The sequence below is a fragment of the Capsicum annuum genome, chromosome 11 (assembly GCF_002878395.1).
Source record: "Capsicum annuum cultivar UCD-10X-F1 chromosome 11, UCD10Xv1.1, whole genome shotgun sequence".
Classification (NCBI taxonomy): Eukaryota; Viridiplantae; Streptophyta; class Magnoliopsida; order Solanales; family Solanaceae; genus Capsicum; species Capsicum annuum.
Genome location: NC_061121.1, coordinates 61,762,567 through 61,774,647, shown reverse-complemented (window position 1 = coordinate 61,774,647; position 12,081 = coordinate 61,762,567). Strand labels below are relative to the sequence as shown.

The window sequence follows — 12,081 nt, the reverse complement described above, 5'->3', positions numbered from 1 at the left end:
ATGAACGCAAATTACGTTGCTAAGAGGCGAACAAAATTAATTAGACAATACAATATTCTACATACTTAAAAAATAGGAATATCAAAATCCAAATATATATCTTTATCGATAGAATAGTCATACTACTAAACTACAATGTGTTAGGACCATCATTCGTTGATCCAACTTGTTGTGCCATAAAATTCAGAATACATGATTAATTATTGCCCCAAATATGAAAATATTTGAGAGTTATTTATTGGAAAAAAATATAAATTTATCAATTTTCAAGTGAGAATATGATGTTAATTGAGAACGAAGCTAGTGACTTGGATATAAAAAATAGTGTGAAAATAAAAATTGTTGGATATCTATTTCACATGAAAAAAGAAAATATAGTTGGTGTAGAAAGTGAATATTCACATGAAAAAAAAATTGTAGTTGTTGTAGAAAGTGAATATAAAGATGAAACATATCTTGTTACAGTATTCGGTACTAATAATAGAATAACAATGTACATCTTAGGAGAAAATTATGAAAACAACAAAGGATGAAATGTAAACAAAGGTTGGTAACAAATTATGAAAAACAAAGAATACAGTGCAAATTTTAAGAAGTTTCATACATTTTTTTTGGATAGCTATGATGTCGCAAACCGATTAATTTCACACAATACATGTCACCTTCCATCAATAACATTACTATCAGGTAATTTTGTCCATCAATCTAGGAAAATCAGTCAAAGACATGATCAAATTAATGCAGTAACGTCGCATGCATTAAACATACGTGTACATAGACGTGACTAATTAATTATAAGGAACAAAACTTACAATTGAAAGCTTTGAAATTAGGGACTTTGTTGTTATAACTAAAACGGCACTCCTACAACGACGGTGATTTGCTCACTTTGCCAAAAATAACAGCGATGCTAACCCAAAAAGGACCCCTAGGATAGTGATTCTTTGACTTTGTAAAAAATAACAGGAAGTGTAGGATAAGATCATAATAATAGAAGAAAAATGTGTTTTTTAATGTATTTATTAAAGCCATAATAATTGAATAAACATCATATGACTACTCCCTTTTGTCTCAAAATAATTGGTATGTTTGCTAAATAATTTCATCTTAAAATAGTTGACATATTTAAAAAATCAAGAGTTAATTAATTATTTTTTTTAAAATTCTACAATTACAGTCATATTAATCTGGCTGTCACGTTTGGTGCCCTTGTGGGTAGCGGGGTTAGCGATGTCCATCGTGCCGTCTAATATTGAATTGCTCAGCTGCTACATGATGTGCTGTTGTTGCCTGTGCCTTGTTGAAGTCTCTACTACTGATGGCTTGGTAAGACAAACTAATAAAGTTACTTGGAAGTGTTTGGTGCAATGGAGATTAATAATATTCTCAAATATATCAAGTCTATTATTTTCTGCTAGAAAAGTATTTTCAATCAAAAAGGAGTTAAAAATCATACCGTCAAAAAACTGAAATTGTTTCTTCAGAATAATAGTGTTGACAACAAACACTCGTTAATCCGCCACCAAGAGAGATTTTGACAACTTGTAAAATAAAGTATATAGTTATCTAATAAAATACATGAAAATACAATTATTTATAATTATCAACTTCTAGAATAAACTTACAAAAAAAATTACAAGAAAAGGCACACCTTCAAATTTGCTCTTAATCAACATTAAGTTACAATCGCGCACTCCACATGAGTTTTCCTTGTCCTGCACAAAAATATTGAATAATCAATGAAGTATGACTAGTATAGATTTATTCATATATTTGTTAAAGAGGATAATAACTTTACAAAAATGTTTATACCAAAAGATAGAAAGAACTATAATAATATTTAAGAAACATTATATAACTCAATAAATTAGACGTTCAAGAAGAAAAAATGAACCAAACAGATAAGCAGAAGTAGAAAAGAAATGGAGGTATGTTTCTATAGACCTAAACAAATTGTGTGCAAAAACTTGGTTAAATAGAATTGTGAGAAACTTTTTATTTAATACATCCTTTAAATAAATAATTAGTGTAAAATATTAATAATACTTTTTATAAAGGTAAAATAGCTTCTATTTAATTTTGTTATGGAATCAAATAACGTTTTTATTGGGTATGTTTTTTGGTTGAAAGAAATATTTTTTGGTTGAAAGAAATCAAGTAGGAATCAAATAGAATTAAAAAAATGGCAAATGGGTATTTTAATCAAGTAGGGAAAAAAACTAAATTTGAGAAGAATTTAATTGTAGGAAAATTTTAGTATATTTATTTTGTAGAATTTAATTGTAGAGAAAAGGGTAAAAGACGATTTTGTCTAAAACTAACTGTTTTAATGAAGGGCAAAAAGTTCAATTCATTTTTCCCAAAGGCCTTCACACTTTTAATATATATATAGATATAGGTTATAGATTATAGATATAGATATAGATATAGATATAGATATAAATACAAATATATATTCATTGATATATTTATATCATTAAGGTTCTTTCCATATATTTTAGGATGCTTATTTTTTTATATGTATTTTAGACTCATACATTTATTTCTTCCCATATATTTTAGGAGTACTTATTTTGATAAAATAATAATTGGAAGAAAATAGTGAAAAAATAATTTTGTCTTCTACGAAGATTTTTAACGAAGGACAAAAAGTCCAAACAACATTTCTATGCCCTTTACACTTTAAATATATTAGAGATTAGAGATATAACCTTTTATTTAATATTAATATACAAAAATTAAAGTATTTCAATTTTATCCTTACTAACGTACTAGTAAAGCAGAAACTTAACTTAAAAGTAAAATCGTCTGTGAAATGATCATAAGATTAATTTATTAATTACTATGTAAAGAAAAACTACGTCTAACTTTATACATTATTATAGTTGTACATTTCCTTCAATAAAGCACATTTCATAGAAAAATTACATGTTATGGTAATCCAAAATCACTTTTACGATGCTAAAAGCATGCTGATATTTTGCGATTCCGATAAAGAGTAAAGATAATATAATGGACAAGAAACTCCTGATAAGTTTATTTAGATAATTCCTTTTAAATTCAACTTTATTGATTAAATAATAAAGAATTTTTACAAAATAAGAAAGTCCTACAGAAAAAATTAATAGCCAATTTTTTTAATTAATTTTAACATCCTAAACAGTAAGAAATGATTAAATGACGATCTTGCTTAACGTGGGTGAATGATATTGTTTGTCAAAGATCTGCGTGCTTTTAATACACTTAGGTTTAGTGCATATGAATTGCACGTATGTATCATGTCAATTGATAAATATTATTAATATTTAAATATGTAATTTAAAAGTATTTGAACATAATACTAATAAAATTGCTTAACTAGAAGTCATATTAATAACAAATATAAGTAATAATTCACACGTTATCACATCAACACAGCATAGGGTCAGAAGACTACAACATATGTGACTCTCTTGGTACTTGTTAACTAGGATCTACCATATAAACTATATGATTCTTATATTTTTATGATTTTTATGATGCGTCGTTGTCTGCCATATTTAAAATGTTTTGAGCTTTGACTGTTGCTATAAAATGTTTCAAATTCTGTTTAAAGAATTATTTAAATATGTAATTTAAATTTATTTGAACATAATAATTAATAAAGTTACTTAATTAGAGGCCTGAGGTCATCTTCATAAAAAAAAATATAAGCACGAGTTATCTAATCAGAGTAACATAGTAACTTTCTTGGGTTATTGTTAAGTATGGTCAACGATTATGAATTACTATATGATTTATAATTTCTATAAAGTGTCCTATGTCTACTATGTCTGAAGTGTTTTGAACATCCTTGTAGAAATATTTTCAAATTATATTTAAAAATTATTTTAAAATACAGTTTAAATTTATTTAAATATAATAATTAATAATTCATTTAATTAGAGTTCATATTAATAATAAATATCAGGAATGATTCACAAGTTAGACCACTGTAATGTAGAGCGTAAGATTACAACAGTAATACATGGCTTTCTTCGGTTACTGTTAACTAGGGCAACACTTATGAACTATAGGTTTTTTTACGATTTCTATAATGTATCGATGTCTAGCATGTTCAAAGTGTTTAGAATTTAGACTTTTGTTATTATTTTTTTCAAATTACATTAATTTTAAAAATTATTTAAAATTATAGTTTAATTTTTTTTAAAACATAATAACTAATAAATTTACTTAATTAAAGATCACACTAATATAAGTAATGTTTCACAAGTTATTAAATCACAATAATACAGTGGCACATGACTACAACATTAGTGTGGGACTTTCTCTAAGTTGTTGTTGACTAAACCAGATCCTATGAACGATATGGTTTTTATGATTTATATAATGTGTCGATGCCTATCATTTCTAAAGTGTTTAAATTTTTAACTATCGTTATTGAAACATTTTTAAATTTATATTTTAAAAATTACTTAATTATGTAAAAAAAATTATTTAAAACTCTTAAATATTTTTAATTTAACTTATTGAAAGTACCTTTAAAATTGAAATATGTAAAATTTTAGATTTACAACTCTTAGATATTTTTAGTTTTAACTATACTATCCTCAGTGTTGGACAATAAAATTTTTGAGATCGAAAATAATAATTAAAACAAGAAAAATACTGCAACAATCGATTTATTGATTTTAATATGAGTGTTACAATCTTTATGAGTCCTCTGATTTGTCTTTTCAAATATAAATTCAAGAGTTTCGAGCTTGATCTTGAACTTGAACTTGAATTTGAACTTGATTTGTGAACTTGATGGGTTTTATCTTGACTTGTGCTTGAATTCAAGGGCCGCGGAGCTTGTTCTTGAATTTTGCTGGCTTGATCTTGAATCTTGATTTACGAATTTGATGAACTTGATCTCGACTTGTACTTGAATTCAAGGGCCTTTGAGTTTGTTCTTGAATCTTGTAGTCTTGATCTTGAATCTTGATGAACTGATCTTGAATGCTTGAATTTATAGAGAAATTTGCGGTGTTTGATCCCCAAGCCTTCTCTTGCTTCTTGCTAGACTTGTTGGTGCCTTTTTCTAAATTATGAGACCCCTATTTATAGTTGTAGAAAGTAAATAGTCATGATAAATATGAACCTTCTTTGACCAATCAGATTTAAGTGACATGGTCATGATAAATATGAACTTTCTTTGACTAATCAGATTCAAGTGACATGACACTTTGACCAATCAAATTCAAGTGACATGACACCTTTTATGAGCTTTTAATTCACTAGGCCTGCTGCATCATTTTTTTTATATATGACATAGTCCCATTGACTCTTTCACTTGACTTGACATACCACATCATTCGACACGTGACACTCAATTGAGGCTCTAGGATATGATAATATTTTGGGCTTAGCAAAATGGACTAATCATTTGTAGCCCAAATTAATGGAACAACCCAATAAAAAAATTAGACTTTAATTAAATCCATACAAGTTTGAATTTAAATAATTAATCCAATTATATTAATCCACAATAATTAGTTGAGACTAATATGTTTTAAATTTAATATTATTCGAATTTTGTACGAATTTTAATTTAATAAAATTTTATTATTTACAAAATACCCCTACTTCAAGACTTGTCCATTTTTTAAATTTTTTCGATTCTTTTTAGATTAGACTTGAAGTAAAAAAAAAGCATATATATGATAATATCCTTTGCTTTGAATAAAATATTCCCTTATATACATTTTTTTTTCCACGTGACAGACATAAGCAAAAAAGCTGATGTTGACTTTTTTTTTATCTTGCCAACCATTGGTCCTCCTCCCTTTATTGGTATTTCTCACATTTGATCCTTTTTTTTCGAATTTGCCTTCATAGCAATTGCCGCCGCCACTTGTACTTGTCTTAGAGTCCTAATCGGATTATATTAATCCATTTTGACTCAAATGGGGTTCTCAGCAATATCCAATCAAAGCTGACACCCACCGCCTCTATAGATCTATAAATACCAACGACCCATCCAAAACGAATTCAAATGCATTGTGTAATTTTCGTTGGTAGTGAGATTTGATTTTCTCTGTTGGCTTTTGCGTAAGTTCCCTTTTTTATGTTTTCGTTTTGTTTCTTTTCTTTTCTTTTTCATTTTTTGATAGGATTGTTCAAGATAATGCCTATAATCTTATGGTGCAAAGAGATAAATATTCATTTCATCCCTAAGAAAGGGTAACTTCATCGTAATTTTACGACGCCCCTACTCTAAGAAAAGGTAGTTTTATGGTAATTTTACGATGCATAGGGATGACTCTTTGTCCCCGTCCTAAGAAAAAGTAATTTCATGGTAATCTTATGGCGCACAGAGATGACTCTTCGTCCTCACCATAAGAAAAGATAATTTTATGGTAATCTTATGGTGCATAGGGATGACTATTCATCCCCGTTATAAGAAAGAGTAATTTTATGATAATCTTACGGTGCACAGGGATGATTATTCGTCCCTGCCATAAAAAAAGTTAATTCGGGATAATCTTACGGTGCATAGGGATGACTACTCACCCTCTCCATAAGAAAATGTAATTTCGGGATAATCTTTACGGTGCATAGAGATGATTTAGTCAAGATTTTTTTGTACCTATTATCGTATGCCATAGATTTAACCCTTTTTCTTTTCTTTTCAGTTTGAAGAGATGGTGACTTTTAGACACCACACCTCCCCTTCTACTAGATCCAAGTATCTTGTAGTTGAAACTAAAGGTGGGGCCCAACAGACTCGACTTTGACTCACACTTCATTGATTGGTCGGTATGCAAGTTTGTGGTCTTCTTTTAAGAACCATTTTCCATAACAAATTGGATTTCGGTACAAATCCCTAATTTCGAGAATTCATTCAAGTTGTTCTCTCTTCAAGCATCGGATCATCATGATGCAGATATCGCAACTCCACTCCTAAGCTTGGATCGTCGTATAACTTTAGGAGAGATACATTAGGGAGACACGATGACACTTGAGGGGGAATATTGTCATATTCCTAGGTATTGAGAGTAGACAGAAGATATACTCGGTAGGAGCTAAGAAATCTTGAGTAAGATACAGATTTATGTTGTCGTTAATGCATCACTTTTTACTTATGATCGTAACTCATACATATTTCAAGTATTTTGTGAAGCTTGGTGCCCCAAGACAAATACACTTCTCGCATCTGTCGAGGAACTATCTATTTCTGTATGAGATTTGCATGTTCCTGGAGGCTTGACAATTCAGGCTATTCTTTATGAAGAACTAGTCCACGAGGCTAAAAAACTTACAGGATTAGATACAAAAAAGGTAAGGTATGTTTCTTGAACTTGTGGGTACTTATTTGCGACCTTTCATAACCTGCGAGATGTTAGCGAAGAAGTATCATTTAGCGATTGGATAACATTCTGGTGTAAGAAATCTTCAAAGTACGACCCTACTCCACCAAGGCAGGAAAAGAAATCTGCTCGCCCTGAATTGACACACAACCCTAGTGGGGTTTTGCCTGATACACTAAGATGGTCACATGCTGCAGAAAAGGTATTTTCTGAGCTTGGGGTGAATCGTGACAAAAAAGATGACATATATTTGCCAGCTTTCTTATCTTTTTGGTTGTGTGCTTCTGTTTTTCCTAGTATGAAAGATGATTTTATTTTTCCTGGGACTTTCAAGATGGCATGCATGATGGCGAGTGGGCGGATGGTCGGCTTTGTAATACTGATACTAGCCAGCATTTATAGTGGACTAAACAATATATCTTCTTCAGCGCAACTCGATCAATTAAGGTTTGTTTTCCTATTCACTATGTGTATGGTTGGATTGCTCATTATTTTAGGTTCCATTATCCATTTGCCAGTGAGCCGTCCATTCCCACTATGATTGTATACTCCGGAGAGGGCGGTGTAAAGTATTTTGAAAAAAAATGATGCAAGAAAGTGTATCCATAGTGGGGAGAATGCGGTTTGGACTTCTACCATGCAGGACAAAATGCACCCTTACTTTTATGTGGATACTGAGAATGCCCCAACATTGGAGATGAGCTACTTTATGAGTATTCATTTCAGCTATCTCACACTTAGGTGCAGGAATTCGTTCATCATTGAGCCATATAGTACACATCACTTCAGCCAACAGTTTGGATTTTATCAGAATATTTCGGGCATCATGAAGCATGTTATTCGCAATGCCTTTTTAGAAAAAGGACTAATATTTTGGAGGATTTTCACATTGAGCCGATCATCCCCACGAGCAACTTTTCCTTCAATTTTGCCTAATGTAGGCAATTTCTTTGGAACCGACTATCAGACTTGGTGGAAAAAGACTTATGGGGATTTAATTAATCATCACCTACAGACTTTGGTGAACATTGTTGGGTCGACTACCGCCAGACATTTGGGGACTTCTGATGAAGTACCCATAAATGAGGCCCTTATTACTGATGTTCCTCCTTCTTCAGATGCCAGGCTTCTGAATCAACATAAAAATGAGAGATCTCACACACCTACAGTGGTATACAAGGGCAAGACTCCTACTCAAACTACTTATGTCTCTAAAAGGTTGTCCCAAGATGAAAGTGAGAATAGTAGTAAAGACCGTTGTTGGAAAGAGTAAAGGTACGTTTTGACGATGCGAGAGGTACTAGTCCACCGGTGATAGAAATTCATGATAACACGAATAATCCTTTGAGGAGTATATCAGCTCTTATCGAGGAGGTATGGTTAAGACATCTATTTTATCGAGTGTATCTTAATGACCTCTTTTTTTATTAATCCCTTTTTTTGTTCTTATGCAGTCGACTAATGTATAGCCCCGCAGTGTAAATAGTCACATGATAGTGATGAGTTTGTATCTGGCTCAGATCTGATGGAACCACCTTCTATAGCTAAAATGAGAGAAGGGACAACTTCTGTTTCTTGTAACAAGGTTAAATCAACCTTGGATTCTGACATATGTAAGCCTATAGAGCTGTTATGTCGGTGTTTGATGGAAAGAAAGTTGTCCTAGATGCTCAGAAAGACTTTATCTTCTGTCTTTAGACCATACTTTAAGGCAAGCTTTCTAAGTGCGATGTTGATTGTGCTTCTTCTCTTGAAGATGAAATCCAAGTAATCATCAAGGAGATGGATTGTAAGGATGTGGCTATTTCTTCATTGACAAAGTTGCTGCATGACTTTTTTGACCTTGCTACTTCAGATGACTAAGCACGATCGATGCTTCATGATATGATTTAGGAAGTCATAAGATTAGAATTATTCTTTGTAGTAGGGGAACGTCTCTCAAACGCCATGCTTGAAGAGGACGAGAAGGTTAGAGCTATATCCTCTATTCAACAATTACTACAGAATATGAAGAAGCAGATAAAAGAATTGTGTAGAAAGGCGCAGGTTTTGCAAAGTCTTTTAGTGGTCGCTAAAAATGAAGCCAAAGAAGCAAGTCTAGAGGCTTCTGTTGTAGCCAAGGAATTTGATGCGAGCTTTGACGCAGATTTATCAAATGGTGTAGATCAAAAGAAAGAGCATCTGGAAGCTATGCGCCAAGACTTAATCAATTACAAGTTATGTCTAGATTAAACTTAGGAGATGTTTTCTTTTCTTCAAACTTTCTTGTCACTTTATTTTAGCCTTTTATTGAGTAGTTGGATCTATTATATTTCTTTTGAATTTTAACTTCAAGAATTGCTAGCTTATTTTGATGTGCTTATGTCGTATTAGTAAGCTCTGGCTTTCTCTTTAAACTTGTTGACTATTGGCTTCACATCTTCATCTCACAATCGGGTCAGACTTGAAACTTCAGTTTGGAAGCCTTAAGAATTAAAGCTTTTGACTTGCAAACTTGATAATTCTATGTTTGGCAGGTCTACGCTCCAAACTACAGGCTTTGGGTATTCCAAATCCTATTAAAAGAATTTTTTTTCCTTTTTGATGGGTTGCCTCCATTGAGACACAAGTATTTGACATAAGTCCAAAACTTAATTGATATGTATGCATGCTTAAATTTCATACGGCGGATCAAGCAGTGACATGTATTTTTTTGACATTCATGTAACTAAACTCAGAATAAAATTCCAAGCGCCTACGTACCTCAATGAAGAGGATCAAGTCATAACGTAGTTCTGGGGTGAGTATTTTTTTAATTTTGTTTTGTGTCCTAACTTTTGACTAGGCCACCTCTTTCGAGGTTTTCAACCTAGCTGACATTTCTTTTTTTTTTTTGAGCCGTACACAGTTTATACTCTTGCGGGCTAGGAGTGGACATTCAGTTTATACTCGTGCCTTAAGGAGTGTCATCTTCCTTCAAGGATAGTACTTATTCAAGAACTTAGTGTTGATAAGGCCAATCTTCATGCCATCTGTATCAACAAGCTTGTAATTACCATTTGAATATACTTCTTGTATGACATATGGTCCATCCCATTTTGGGGTGAATTTCCCCCCAGACTTCCTATAGTACCACGAACTTTCTTTAAGTCAAATCTAGGCTCCATAAGAGTTAATGATGACTTCCTATATTATTAATGTTTAAATCAGATATAATTTACCCAATTTCAAGTTTTTATCATGTGAAAAATTGAATTAGCTTTCCAATGATACAAATTTCATCCAAATTTGGTATCGGAGTAAAAAGTTATGGATGTTTTACAGAGAACTGTCGGAACTGCCCAGAAGCTACGGTCAGGCCGATAGACCATCGAGATAGAGATGGACCGTCGAGCTAGTGACGGACCATCGCTCAAACCGTTGCCCAAACCGTCGCCACTTCCGATCAATGATTTTAAGCCATTTTTAAAAGGGTATTTGGGCCTTTTTCCACCCGTTTTGACCCCTAATTATACCAGACCATAGCTTATAACTTCATTATTCATCCACAATATCAAATTAGGGTTTCTCTCAAAGATCAATCCCCAAGAACAAGAAACCCTAGGTGTTTAATCCCAAGTCAAGAATTTAAGATTTCCTTCATCAATCTTCGAGAAATCATCCACCGAGGTATGTAAAGTGTTGATTCATGGGTTTCTTTCATGCATGAAGCTCAAGAATCCCATTTTAAACTCATGAATTGTGATTTCCATGTGGTGAGTTAATTTTAATTATGTTGATGTGGTTGTATGAATCCCAAGTTGGAGTCTTTATGTACTTTTCATGAAATTATGCTAGTATGTGGGTTGGAAACTTTTAAATTAAGTTGATTAAAGTAACCATGATGTATGAACTAGTGTATATGCCTAAGCCTAAGTTTGTGCATGCAATGTGTTTGATAAAATGCCCATGAGAATAAGAATCATGCTTTAGGACTCAATTATGACCAAATTGATGAACCTATGCTTTACCCTTATGTTCAAAAATGACTTTCATGTTATTGTTATACATTAAAATTGTTTGATGGATTGTTCATGAGATTAGCCCTATGAAATTATGACATGTTTATATGCATTCCTATTCATGTACCAAACCATAATAATCAAGTGCCTCATGAAATTCCCCAATGATTGTATTATGGATTGTTGATTATGGTCGTGAGTCTAGGAAGTGTCATGTTTTTTCAGTTTTATGCTATCGAGTCCTGAGGGTATTTGTACCCGACAATTTAGCTGTGTGCCTAGAACCAGTGTTAGTTTTCATGATACTCTCAGTCAAGCCATGTTCAGTAGAATTCAGTTAGTCTCATGACTCAGGAAAACTCAGTAATCTCAGTAATCTTAGTCAGTTATCAGATCTCAATAATATTCCGTCAGTCAATGGAACTCAGTGAACTTAGTCCAGTCAGTTCAGTATAATTAATTCAGTGTCTAATCAGATGGGAGTAGGATTCAACACCGAGTGAGCCCAAGGATGGGAACTCACCTGCGTGTAGAGGGTGTGATTCTTAGAAGCAATCCTTGCGCTCCAGATCTACGTAGCCAGCGTAGGTTGAGACATCTAACCTATTAGATGAAGGTTGGTGAGGTGACTTAAACTATGAGATAAGGGTCCCACCGTTCTCCTTAGAGTACCTGTTAGATGAGGAATTACTCACAGCTTATCCTTACTAGTGGCGCGGTATTGATACCCTTCCAATTGGGGTTACAGATTGGACCCCAACTCAATTATA

General features: G+C 32.4%; 1 long non-coding RNA gene across 3 annotated transcripts; it reads left to right on the top strand.

Moving 5' to 3' along the window:
- Positions 1-5,886: 5,886 nt before the first annotated feature.
- Positions 5,887-9,665, top strand: LOC124888467. Of its 3 annotated transcripts, none has more exons than XR_007046651.1 (3): positions 5,917-6,072; positions 6,657-7,533; positions 7,629-9,665. It is a non-coding gene; the product is annotated as an uncharacterized LOC124888467 (long non-coding RNA). The 3 variants fall into 3 exon arrangements; XR_007046649.1 differs by having other exon boundaries at positions 6,657-8,705; positions 8,786-9,665; XR_007046650.1 differs by having other exon boundaries at positions 5,887-6,072; positions 6,657-9,665.
- Positions 9,666-12,081: the final 2,416 nt, after the last annotated feature.